Source organism: Myotis nattereri (assembly GCF_964212035.1).
Source record: "Myotis nattereri genome assembly, chromosome: 6".
NCBI lineage: Eukaryota > Metazoa > Chordata > Mammalia > Chiroptera > Vespertilionidae > Myotis > Myotis nattereri.
In genome coordinates this window covers 16462595-16476796 of record NC_138081.1, presented here as the reverse complement: position 1 = coordinate 16476796, position 14202 = coordinate 16462595, and positions in this window count along the sequence as shown.

The following is a 14202-nucleotide window of genomic DNA, read 5'->3' as shown; positions in this document are numbered from 1 at the left end:
GCTCAGCACCGCCGAGAGCTAGAACGCCGGCCAGCAAAGCTTCTCTCAGCCTTAGGACTCCACCTGGATGTCCCTCCACAGAGCCTCCCCTGATGCCCAAGCTGGGGTTGGTACTGTGCCCATGAGTGTTGACCTTTCAGATCGACATGTCCGTCTGTGTGGCCCTGCTCATGGACTCTGTCAGTCTTGCCTGGCACTTAGCAGCCATTCCATAAATACCTGTGGAATGGAATTGAATTTCCCTCTTCTCCTTATAACACCAACCTTGTTCTATCAGCATTTAGAAAGTTCCAAATAATTAAAATTGCCCCTATTAGGCCTCAGAGCTTGCCACGGAACCCTTTCTAACATGCTTTGAATATATCCTCGACTTGTTAACAAAATACAGCGAACATAATATACCCTTTCCTTGATGTCCTGTGTCCATTCATCGGCTGTGAGTCGGCTGCGCTAAGGGAAATTTAAAATGGCTTAAACAGCCCGGCGTGGCTCAGTGGTTGAGCGTCAACCTATGAACTGGGAGTTTGCAGTTGGATTCCCGGTTGGGGCACAAGCCCGGGGTGCAAGCTGGATCCCCAGTGTGGGGCATGTAGAAAGCAGCCAATTGATGATTCTCTCTCGTCACTGATGTTTTTATCTCTCTCTCCCTCTCCCTTCTTCTCTGAAATCGATACAAATATATTTTTTATAAAAAAGTAAGAGTGCAGAATTGGATGGTGGGCGGGTGGGAGGTAATGCACCGAAGACCTGGTATGCATATATGCATAACCCATGGACACAGACAATAGAGTGCTGAAGGCCGGGGGGGGGGGGGGGAAGGGCTGGAGGGGGCCAATGGGGTAATAGGGGGACATATATAATACTTTCAATGATAAAGAATTATTTAAAAAAATAAAAACAAATAAAATAAAATGGCTTAAACAAAGGAGTTTGTTTCTCTCTCAGGTAACAGTGCAGAAACGAATAGTCCAGGAGGCCCATGGTCACTCCACAGGGCCAAGGGCCTGAGCCCTTTTCATCCTTTGCTGTTATCCTTGGGTATTTCCCTGCTCACCCCCTGACTCCCAAGACCACATCCAAGCCCGTGGAGAGGAAAAGGCAGCAGGGCAGAGCTTGTCCAACCTGGCACATCTCACGTGCGCTGCTAGTACAGAGGCCTAAGCTTAGCCACATGGCCCCCAGCAGCAAGAGACTCAGCAGCCGCGGTCCATGGAAAGGTTGGCGGCTCTATTACTAAGAGAGATGGGGGAACTGAACACTGGGGTTAGCTCCTAGCGTCTGCCACAGCCATCTTTTTACATCTGTTTCCTGGTACGAAGCTGTTTGGGTGGTTCCTAAAAGGACAACTGAAATGTGCAGGACTGGCTCCTGGCAAGGACCCAGACTGCTTGAACTTACAGGTCCTCCGCCTCCTCCATCACCACTAGGCTGCCAGTCAGTCTCCTGATGCTATGATTATGCTCGCTTCTGCTTAGTCAGAAAATCAAATAGCCAAGCCTTTTAGATTTATGTGTTACACACACACACACACACACACACACACAATCAAATGGGATGAAAGGAGAGACGGTTAATAAGACAGGCTCTACCACCCACTGTCGGTGTGACCGTATGCGAGTCCCTTAACCTCTTTGTTTCTTCATCTGTAAAATGAGAATTATTGCCGGGAGCCGGTCCATGCTTGCTGTTTCAAGGGACCTGGCATGTATGGCATACTGTTCTTAATATGTTTGCTCACCTTCTTGGCACTATGTGTTTTAACCAAGGTCACCTCTCTGAGAAAGGTTGTTTCCCCAGGTAGGGATTTTCCCCTGAAGTTAGGGAGGGAATAAAACCTCTTAACTAAGTGCCAGGTGGGTAATTAATCACTTTAACTACAAACAATCATGCTTAAGCTACATAATCTTTACTCCCTGGAATGGAGATAAGAAACGCCCTAACCTTTGAAATAGAGATTGATAGGATTGGAATCAACTGGTATAAATACAGATGTAACAAGTCAGAACTCAGGAGACAGAAAGAAGACAGAACCTACACAGAACCTAGAGACAGAAGAACTTCGCTGGAGAGAACATGGCAAAAGATCCTGGACTGAACCTGACTACAGAAATTGGCAAGAGAACCTGACTAGAACCTGGCTACAGAACCTGGCTGGAGAACCTGGCGAACCTGGCTGGAGAACCTAGCAAAAGACCATGGACACAGAACCTGGCTGGAGATCCTAAACAGAACTTCGCTGGAGATCCAGACCAGAACTTGGCTGGAGATCCTGGCTAGGCTGCTGATCAACTGAACGCTGTCTCCGTGTCATTCCTTCTTCGCCGACTCCGTCCACACCTTTGGGGACCCCTGGACCCGCTGTGGTTGGACCCCGGCAAATTATAATAGTAACTTAACTATGTTGTTGCAAGGATTAAATAAATTACTACATATAACGCATGCTGGCTGGTGCACAGTAAGTGCCCAATAAGGGAGAACTGTTATTATTCATATGAAACCAGTGACTGATTCCACAGGCCCCGAGGGTGGGAAAGACCCTCCTCTGAACTGAGCTTGCTGAGCTTCATGGCAGCACTTTTCACTGCTCACTCCCCCGCTCTGGGCTGTGTTCCAGATGGAAGCCAGAGGGCCAGAGAACTGGAGCCACTGTAAATTGGAATCAACTTGAATTTGGATATGTTTTATCTCACTCACATCCTGCATGCATTTTTAATAGCATCTCAAAGACCACAGAGTAAGCTGATAACGCATGAAAATTGCATTAATGTTAGGATTCCTAATTCTGTGTTTACTTTTCCATTCTCCAGATATCCTTACAGACAGACAGAGGCCCGTTTTAAGAGGGGCTAATGGAAGTCTGTGTTCTAATTGATTAGATGCTGATTGCAGGAGGGCTTCTCCTCATGGGCCTCCAGATCAAAGCCAGCGAGACCGTCTCCAGCCCTAAAAGCTCAAACAGCAAGAAAGAAGGAGCCGCGGGGAAGGCAGACACTCTGGTGAGGGAGCTAATCTGATTCCCATCACATGACACCTGCTTTGTAGAATCTGTTCTAGAAAACAACGCTCTTCTGCATCTGTGTGAAAGGAGGAAGATGTGGTGATAAACTTACCCATAGAATAAACAAATGAAATAAAAAACAAAGAGAAATAAAACCAGTATCAAAACAATGAGCACTGGGGGCAGAGCCACACGCCTGCCCTTCATCAGCACCACGTGCATGACACGCACTCGGACACAGAGTCTCTGTTTCTCAGCGTGCAGTGCTGATCTTCGTAACTGAAACTGTCATTAACCAGGGAGTCCACAGCCTCAAAATCCCCCATTTTTACTTCTTCCAAGGAACTGAAGAGAGCATTGTTCCATGTTATTGTATATTCTCTCTCTGTATGTTTCATTTATTCCATTATGAACAGGAAATTTATTTACAGGGGTTGCAAAATCAAAAATGATAAAAAGTGTCCAGCAAAAGCCTCCCTCCCACCGCATCTCCCCCTCGGGCCAGGCCTCACCTCCACCCAATCCTAATAGAATCCACTGTCATTGCTGGGGGGCCCTTCGCCCTTCCGAAGCTATATATGCAAATACGAGTGCACGTTCTTTCTCCATCTCTTGGTGCACACGTCCTCACACCACTCTGCATGTGCTTCTTTTCACTTTGGAGATCTTTCCATAGCGTCACATACAGAACTTCTTTATTCCAGGTTCTCCCAAGGAAGAAAAAAATACTACACAGAACCCTCAGCCTTGGTCAGCTCTGATGAGAGAACAGACTCGTCACTGTGCAGCCCCTTGGAAAGCTGCTCACACACCTCCACCAAGAAGCATGACTGCTAAGTTACAGGACGGGGCTCAGGGGCACATTCTTTGCACATCTTACCTCCCCCTCCCGCCCCTCCCAGCACCACAGCATCTCTGGCCCCCCGACTAGAAACTGCTTTCCCACATGACACACCCGTCATGCACACCACACTTAAGTGAAGTGGCTCACTCTGGCTTTTTTATAATACACATGCACCTCCGAAGTTAAAAAACAATAATAATAGCCCTAACCTGTTTGGCTCACTGGAGAGAGCATCGGCCTGCGGACTGAAGAGTCCCAGGTTCGATTCCGGTCAAGGGCATGTACCTCGGTTATGGGCACATCCCCAGTGGGGGGTGTGCAGGAGGCAGCTGATCGATGTTTCTCTCTCATCAATGTTTCTGACTCTCTATCCTTCTCCCTTCCTCTCTGTAAAAAAAAAAAAAAAAAAAAAAAAAAAAAAAAAAAATTTCAATAAAATATATTTAATAATAATACTTTTTAAAAGTCAGTGAATAAGTGATGGTGCTCTGTGAAAAAGCACCCAACAAGTTTCCCTCACTGTCTAAAATGAGTGCCTCTAAATTCATCCTATTTCTGATGCATTTCACAGTAAGTTACAAATAGCAGAACACTTTATCTCTAAATAGTTCAGCATGTGTATCATTAACTAGACTGAATATTGGTTCAAGTTTTTTTTAATTACACACCATGCAATGTTTTGACATGAGTTTTGACAAACGCCTACAATACGTTGGTTAGCCAGGGTAATGATGTTTTACAATTTTCTATCTGCCAATGTGGAAAAGACTGCTCGGCTAGGGACTGCCGCTGAGATGATGAGAGGAAACCCCAGCGGACCCAACATTAGTGACAAGTGCAGGCTTGCTTTAGCTCCGACCAAGATGCACTGCCAAAATCGAGTCTACAGAAAAAATCCACTCTCCGGCGTCAAAAATGGTTCCACGTAACCGCTGGGAAAGTAAACGGAAGGCATGAGAGACTCGGGGTTGTAGTCCAAACAGAGCCCATAGAGACCAGAAACTCTGAAAAGGGGCTGACAAATAGTCTGGGCACTCGACTAGCTATCGATCGCTACCATCACCTCTTCCACTTTCTTAGCGCCTCCCACTCCCCAGCCATGAGTTATTCTATGTACCTCTGACTCCTGTGCGCGAAGGTGTGGTGTTCACTCGTGGAAAATACCTACGGGATAACTGACTTAACTGTCACAACCTAATTCACTGTCGTATGAAGAGTACAATCTGTTAACAGAAGCATGGAGTCTAGAAAGGAGACCGCAGGTCAGAACTGTCAGTGCCTCCGGCCCTGGCCAGGGGACAGTGCGCTACTCCAGCCAAGATGAATCTTCCGATCAGATCTGCAGGCATGTGACTGGCCACCCAAAGTCAATGATGTCAACCATCCCCCCACTCACTCCTCTTGTTATGCTGCTCTGCTCCCCAAGGAGGCTTCTGAAAACATTTGTTTCTCATGCCCACAGGAGAGATATGGCAATGACCATCGGCCCCACACATCTGATCCACTTGGTACTTCCATGGCTCACCATTCTGGACTGCGTAGTCATTTCCCGTGAAGTGGGTTGGCATGACCTGGGTACACATGGGGCACTCCGATGTTTTAGTTTCTAGACCTGCAATCCTGAGAACCAAACCCTGAACGCTGGTACTAACATGCCATGTGGAGATCCTGCTCACATGGCCAGCTGACCTCTCCTAGGTCACAATGCTACCTTGGCTCTCTAGAGTCTAACGTGCCTAAAACAAGAGCAAAACTAGTACTTTATGTAATCTCCTGCCTAGCGATGGTCCATCCCACACAAACATTCAAAGGAGGATTCTAATTGCCCTCCCTCTTTCCACTCCCCATCACTGCTTCCCTTGATCCTTTTCCTCTTCCCCCTCCACCCAGATGCACACCTACTCCAGGATCCTAGTTCTAGGTCCGTTGGTCCCAGTCAGTTTCCCCTGCGGCCTCTGAATTGCTAAAGGGGTCCTCTCAGCCCTTCAGGTCCCATGTTCCCTAAAGGAGTCTTGGTCAGGGGCAAAAATTCTCCAAAACAAAGAAAATCCCCCGAGAAATATGTATTATGAAAACTCCTAACATAAAAAAGTTGGAATAATTATTAGTAAACACTCATATATCCACCACCTAGATTCTATAATTGTTAAAAACTTTCCCCTATTTGCCTTATCACCTATCAATCCATCCTGTTCCTGATGCATTTCAAAGAAAGTTGCCAACACCAGAACACTTCACCCCTAAACACGCCTATCATCAACTAGACTCTGTATTTGTTTAGGGTGTTTTATTACAAGTATTTTCACCATTTACTCTTATCAAAACTAACTCTTCTTGCCTGTTCAGGGTTTTTTTTAATTACATACTATGATAACACCTCACATCTATTAGGATGACTACTATCAGAAAAAAAACAACAGAAAATAACAAGTATTGACAAGGATATGGAGAAGTTCAGACCCTGGTACACTGTTGGTGGGAATGTAAAATGGTATAGCCATTGTGGAAAATAGTACAGTGGTTCCTCAAAAAATTTAAAATACAGTCTCTCCAGGGCCCCTGGGGCACCATCCCTCCTTCCCAGAGTAAGAGGGTTGGGGGAGAAGGCAAGGCAGACAGGAAACACCTCTGCACTAGGACATGTCACTAACTCATGTGGCCCTGGCAAGTCACTTCCCCTTCTCTGAGCCTCATTATATGGGGAGGGGAGGTGTCAAACTAGGTCCCCTGGGGACTTAGGGCTCCAAAGCAGTGCAAAGGCCCTGGGGCTTAACTCTCTGATTCTGTCTCCCAGCAGCTCCCTATCTGTCTTATATATTAAACTTCTGCATAATAGTTCCTACAAATAAAGTCTTCTGGGCTTAAAAAACAACACCTAAAACCTAGAAAACATTGATTCCCTTTGGTGCTCTGTTTTTCCCACAAACATTTTATCTTTTAAGGCAGCGGTTCTCAACCTGTCGGTCGCAACCCCTTTGGCAGTTGAACGACCCTTTCACAGGGGTCGCCTAAGACCATCCTGCATATCAGATATTTACATTACGATTCATCACAGTAGCAACATTACAGTTATGAAGTAGCAATGAAAATAATTTTATGGTTGGGTCACAACATGAGGAACTGTATTTAAAGGGCCAGAAGGTTGAGAACCACTGTCTAAGGCATTATATAATTTATGTATTATGTCTACTGTTTGCCTCCCCGCTTGGGTCACTGAGATGTTGATCTGTTTGGTTTACTTGTGTATTACTGATGTAGCACAGAGCCTGATACAGAGTTGGCACTCAATAAATACATGAATGAATGAAAAAATTTTAATAGAATTACCATATGATCCAGCAATTCCACTTCTGGGTATATACCCAAAAGAACTGAAATCAGGGTCATGAAGAGATATTTATAAACCCATGTTCATAGAAGCATTATTCACAGTAGCTAAAACCCAAGTGTCTATCAACAGATGAGTGAATAAGCAAAATGGGGTATATACATGCAATGGAATATTATTCAGCCCTAAATAAGAAGGAAATTCTGACATATGCTACAACATGGATATTATGCTTGAGAAAATAAGCAGACACAAATACTATATGATTTCATGTGATACTTAGTCAAAAAACATAGGGGAGGGTGGGGGTAAGGGGAAGAGATCAACTAAAGGACTTGTATGCATGCATATAAGCCAAACCAATGGACACGGACAACATGGGGATGAGAGCATGAGTGGGGAGGGGGGAATTGGGGGTTAATGGGGGGATGAGGACACATTTGTAATACCTTAACCAATAAAGAAATTAAACCTAAAAAAAAATAAAAATAAGTAAATAAATAAAATAAAAAAACAATCCCATTGCCCTAACCCGTTTGGCTCAGTGGATAGAGCGTCGGCCTGCGGACTGAAGGGTCCCAGGTTCGATTCTGGTCAAGGGCATGTACCTTGGTTGCACGCACATCCCCAGTAGGGGGCGTGCAGGAGGCAGCTGATCGGTGTTTCTCTCTCATTGATGTTTCTAACTCTCTATCCCTCTCCCTTCCTGTCTGTAAAAAATCCATAAAATATATTTTAAAAAATAAAATAAAATAAAAAAACAATCCCATTTACTATAGCAACAACAAAAATTAAGATACCTAGGAATATATTTAAACAAAGAGGTAAAGGACATGTACTCAGAAAATTACAGGATGCTGAAAAAAGAGATAGAGTGAGACATAAACAAATGGAAGAATATACCATGTTCATGGATTGGTAGAATCAACATCATTAAAATGTCCATACTACTGAAATCAATCTATAAATTCAATGCAATCCCTATTAAAATACCAATGGTAAACTTCAAAAACCTAGAACAAACTCAAAAAATTCACCTGGAATAAAAAAAAGACCCCAAATAGCTGCAGCCATCTTAAGAAAAAAAGAACCAAGTGGGAAGGATTATAATACCAGATATCAAGCTATGCTACAAAGCCACTATTCCCAAAACTGCCTGGAACTGGCACAAGAACATATAGACCAATGGAACAGAACAGAGAACCCAGAGATCAACCCAAGCCATTACGCTCAATTAACATTTGACAAAGGAGGCACGAGCATACAATGGAGACAAGATAGTCTCTTCAATAAATGGTTTCGGGAAAATTGAATAGATACATTAAACAAATGAAACTAGACCACCAACTTACACCATATACAAAATTAAACTCAAAATGGATAAAGAACTTAAACGTAAGATGAGAAACCATGAAAATCTTAGAAAGAGAAAAAACATAGAGATAGAAAGGAGAATGTTGGTTGCCAGGGGCTGGAGGGAATGTGGAGAATGAGGAGTTATTCTTCATAGGTAGAGAGTTTCCAATTCTGTAAGATAAAAAGAGTTTTGAAGATGGGTGGTGGTGACGGTTGCACAACATGAGTGTACTTAATGCCACTGAAATGTACATACAAAAATGGCTAAGATTGTAAATTTTATGTTGGGTTTTACCTCAATAATAAAATTTTAACAACTACATACCATGACATGTTCTGACATGAGTTTTGACAAATGAATACAATAGTGTAAACCTAACTTCTATGAAGAAAGAACATTTCCACCACCCAGAAAGTTCCCGCAAGTCCATCCATGCCCCCAACCTCCAGAGACAACCACTTGTTTAAAAATCATGTTAAAAATCTGATCTAAAAAACAGATTGGTTTTCCCTTTTCTAAAATTTTATGAAAATGCAACTATCAAGTATCTATATATATAAAAGCCTAAGCGACCTTTACAACCGGTCGACCGGTCTCTATGATGATACACTGACCACCAGGAGGCAGACACTCAACGCAGGACCTGCCCCCTGGTGGTCAGTGTGCTCCCACAGCCAACCTCCCACAGCCAGCCAACCTCCCACAGTCCCTCCCTCCCACCGGCTGGCCTGATTATCCCTGATCGCTTGTCAGGCAAAGGGACCCCACCCATGCACAAATTTGTGCACTGGGCCTCTAGTTCTTCTATATAAGGCTTGTTTCACTCAAGATGTTTTCGAAATTCATCCATGCTGTGTACATGAGTAGTTTGTACTTCTACATTACTAAGTCTTATCTTACCTAATAGACAAATATGTAAATTGACCATCCCTCCACTACACTCACCAGCCAATCAGGAGAGTATGCAAATTAACCCAACAAAGATGGCAGTTAATTTGCATATGTAGGCGCGAAGCAGCAGAGCAAAGACGGAAGGCTCCGGGCCGGAGAGAAGGCCTGGGTCCCAGGTGCCGGAGGAAAACCGGTGCCGGCAGCCAGGGGAAGGGAAGACCTATTGTATGAATCTCTTCGTGCAACAGGCCTCTGGTTTCATCATATGAATATACCACAATTTGTTTATCCATTCTCCTGTCAATTACCTGGTGGACTTGGCTACTATAAGAAAAGTTGTTATGAATATCCATATACACTGTTTTCATTATTTTGGTTAAATATCTAGAAGAAGAATTGCTAGGTTATGGGATGATGTAATTCTTGATATGATTAGATTTAGGTCTACCATTTAGCTATTTGTCTTGTTTGTCCCATTGTTTTTTGTTCCTCACTTCCTCCTTTCCTAACTTCTTTTGAGTTAACTAAATAATTTTATATATATATACACACATATATGATTTTAATTTCAGAGAGGAAGGAAGAGGGAGAATCACCAATTGGCTGCCTCTTGCATACCAACCCGGGCATATGTCCTGACCAGGAATCGAACGGTGACCTCCTGGTTCATAGGTCGATGCTTGACCACTGAGTCATACTGGCCAGGCCTACATAGTTTTTATAATTCTATTTTAACTTCTCTGTTGGCTTTATAACTATACTTTGTCACACTTTTTTATTGAGATGAAATTTACATAACATAAAACTAGCCATTTTAAAATAAAAACATTTAAAACAATTCAGTAGCACTTAGTAACATTCCACGATGTTGTGTAATCACCACCTCTATCTAGTTATAAAACATTTTCATCTTCCCAAAATAAAATTCCATAGCCATTCAGCATGACTATTCTCTTCGCCTCCATGCTTAGCAACCACCAATCCACCCTGTCATTATTGATATACCCATTCTGGACATGGATATAAATAAAATCATGTAGCATGTGGTCTTTTTGTTTGGCTTCTTTCATTCCGCATGTTTTCAAGATTCACCCATGCTGTAGCATGTGTCAGTACCTCATTCCTTTTTAAAGCTGAATAAAATTCCATGGTATGCATAAACCACATTTTGTTTCTCCATTCTCCCATTAATGGACATTTAGTTGTTTCCACCTTTGGGGTATTGTGAACAGAGCTGCCCATTGCATTATGTTTCAGTGTTTGCTCTACTACAGAAATTTTCAAGTGTTTTAATTTCAGAACCCCTTTATACTCCTACAAAATACTAGAGACCCCCAAAAAGCTTTTACATGAGAGACACATACAATTAAATTAAAAATGCAAAAACATTTCTATTTAATTAATTAAATAAATAAATCCATTATATGCTAACATAAGCATGCTTTATGAAAAATATATTTTCAAAAAAATAGTGAGAAAAAAGGCACTGTTTTACATTTCTGCCAATCTCTTTAATGTCTGGCTGAAAAGACAGATGGATTCCATATCTACTTCTGCATTTGATCTGTTGTGATGTGTTGTTTTGGCTGGCGTATACAAAGAAAAGCCAACCTCGTATAGATATGAGGTCCTCCCCTTACTTCCTGAAGCATAGTATCGCAGACCTCCCGAATGGGTTTTGGGGACCCCCAAAGTCTTTGCACCACACTTTGAGAACCGCTGTTCTAGGGGTTACAATGAACCTTTCAGAGACTAGCTAGAGCAGACATTATACCATTTCATGTAAGAACTTTGAAACTATAGAATTCCACTTACCATCCCCATTCTTCATGATACATTACATAACACATATTGCACAGGGGCAATAACTAGACCTATGCAATTGCAAAATTCTTTTGCTTTAAACAGTTCCATGTGTTTTAAATAAATAGAGGAAAAATTATAGCCTTTTATATTCATCCACAGTTATCATTTCCTAAGTTCTTCATTCGCCTAAAGACTCAACTTTCTATCTGGCAGCATTTCCCTTCAGCCTGAAATATGTCCTTGTGGTGCAGTCTACTGGCAGTAAACTCTTCATTCTTTTTTTTTTTTTTTAAGATTTTGTATTGATTTTTAAAATAAAGACAAGGCTGTGACATCTACGAATGGATATTTGAGTGGCAACACTATAAAGACCCGTAAAGTTGTGCTTACTGTGGCAGTCAGGGGAGCGGCCACCTTTGCCAGGAGGAAGGTGGTGGGGCTGAGGGCAGAGTGCACAGAGGGCTCCTGAGGTGACTGCAAAGTTCTTTTCCAGACCTGGACGGTAGATACTAAGATGTTTGCCTTCTAATAATTAAGCCATATATTTAGTTTGGTTGACTTTTCTACATCTGCGTTTTATTGTAAAAAAAAAAAAATAGTTTTTCTTTAACCAATAATCCCGGGGTTGGCAAACTTTTCCCAATGGGCCAGAGAGTACTGTACATATTTTAGGTTTCACAGGCCAGGCAAAATCAAAAATATTGTGTAGGTCTTATTTAACCATTTAAGACGTAACCATTTAATAATGCATCAGGACAAAGCCAAGCATTGCCACCCTCGAGGGTCCAGTAATCCTTGAATTTCAGATCCCAGATTTCCATTCCTGAGCCACGCCATCCACGTCCCCAAGTCGTAGCCAGGTTCCCGGGAGCGTCACGCCCCTCCGCGTCTCTTAGCAACAGGCAGACACTACCGCCACCTTGGGTTCCACTCTCGGTGGGGGTGGGGCAGATGGGAGCCAGCACGCGTGCGCACGAGGAGTTCTCGGCTCCTCCCACCGGCTCGGGCAGAAAAGGGAGGGCCCAGAGGCACCCAGGCCCCAGGACTGGGACGCAGTCCTCTACCACACCTTTCTCCCTCAAGGTGTGGTCTAGTAGGCAAGCGGGCAGCAGCAGCATCACCCAGGTGCCTGCTGGAAACAGAATTTGCACCCAACTCCAGACCTACTGAATCTGTCTGCATTTTTAAGAAGATCCCAGGAGATCCCCATCTTTAGTAACATTTGACATGCGTGGCTTTTACAATCCAGATAAGGCAAAGCCATAAATAAATATTCACCTCTAATAGACTGAACTTTAAAAAATATATTTATTTATTTATTTATTTCAGCAAGGAAGGGAGAGGGAGAGATGGAAACATCCATGATGAGAGAGCATCACCGATTGGCTGCCTCCTGCCCGCCCCCCACTGGGGATCCAGTGGCAACCTGGGCATGTGCCCCTAACCAGAATCGAACCAGAGACCCTTCAGTCCACAGGCCTACACTCTATCCACTGAGCCAAACCAGCTAGGGCTAGACTGAACTTTTAACCTAGACACTAAAAGACAGCCCTTATGATTTAGAAGAGGAAGTTCCCAAAGCTGAGTTCTCCATGCTCAGTAAGGGTGAAAATTCCATGGTGTCTCCTCTGACCATCAGTCCAGGACACAATGCATCACTGACCTCAAGTTCCTGCTCTTAAAGCCGATGGGGAAATCTGGAGGGACAATTTCCATCCCCAGAGTTAAGGGGTAACGTAGAGAGAAGGTTCAAATAGGCACCTTGTAACTGCAGAATAATTAAGTCAAATGACAACATCAGGGTAATCCCAGACCCAGGGAAGGCAGCAACCAAACCCATCTGAACATTTCCCAGGAAACAGACCTCACTTGCATTTTAAACCTCAAAATGAGAATCCTACTAATATTAAGTCAGGGGCTCAGTACTCCTGAGAGAAGTTCCCGGTCAGTAACTTCCCATTCTGGTAAGTTCTCTCCACATCCATCTATCCTGGGAAACTGCAGACCTTGAGTTTAACTTCCTCATCAGATGAGCGGCAAATCAAATAGACACATTCCCGTCCTAGAAGAACCACTTGGCTTCACTGGGAAATATTAGAAAGAAGAAAATGACTTACCAAAGAACACGGAGAAAATAAAATGATCATTTTTTAATGACAAGGATGAGATAGTAAGATGAGGAAAAAACCCTTCAAACAGAAAACTCAAAAACACACTTCTAAAAATCCATGATACAGACTCCAACATGGACGAATCCTGAACACATTATGCTCTGTGAAAGAAGCCACATACTGAATGGCTGCATTTTTATGAAGTGTTCAAAAAGGGCAAATCCATAGACAGAGAGTAGATGAAATGGTTGCCTAGGGCAGGGAGGGGTTGAGGGATTAGTTCAATGGCTAAGAAGTATGGGGGTTCTTTGGGGAATATGAAAATGTTCTAAAATTATTTGAGGTGATGGTTGACAACTCTGTAAATGTACTAAAAGCCACTGAACTATATACTTTAAATGGGTGCATTGTATGGTTTATGAATTATATTTAAATAAAGCTGTTTGGAGGGGGGGGGGGGGGAGCCATGGCTCCACACTAGATCCACATTAGTCTAAAAACATGAAGTTCCTACTATAATGCAAAACCTTTCCAGGCCCAATCTAGGGCAAAATCTGAAGGGGGGAAAAAGTTGACATCAGTACTAGGTAGAGGCCCCAGCTAGATTTCCCTAGCAAAACACTCCCATCTTAGTTTGGGGAAGAATTTCACAGTCTTGTCTCAAAATCATCAATCTCATGGAAATCCCCATCTGGCTTTAGGTTCCTGTTTCAAAAACACTGGAAAAACCAAAACAGGCAAAACGCACTTTCAAAACAACACCTTTCATCTACGTGGGCAAGGGAAGAAACAGGATCACGGGGCAGATCAGAAGACAAAGTTAAGAATTCACTATCATTAGAGAAACTCGAGTCAAAAAATGACTAC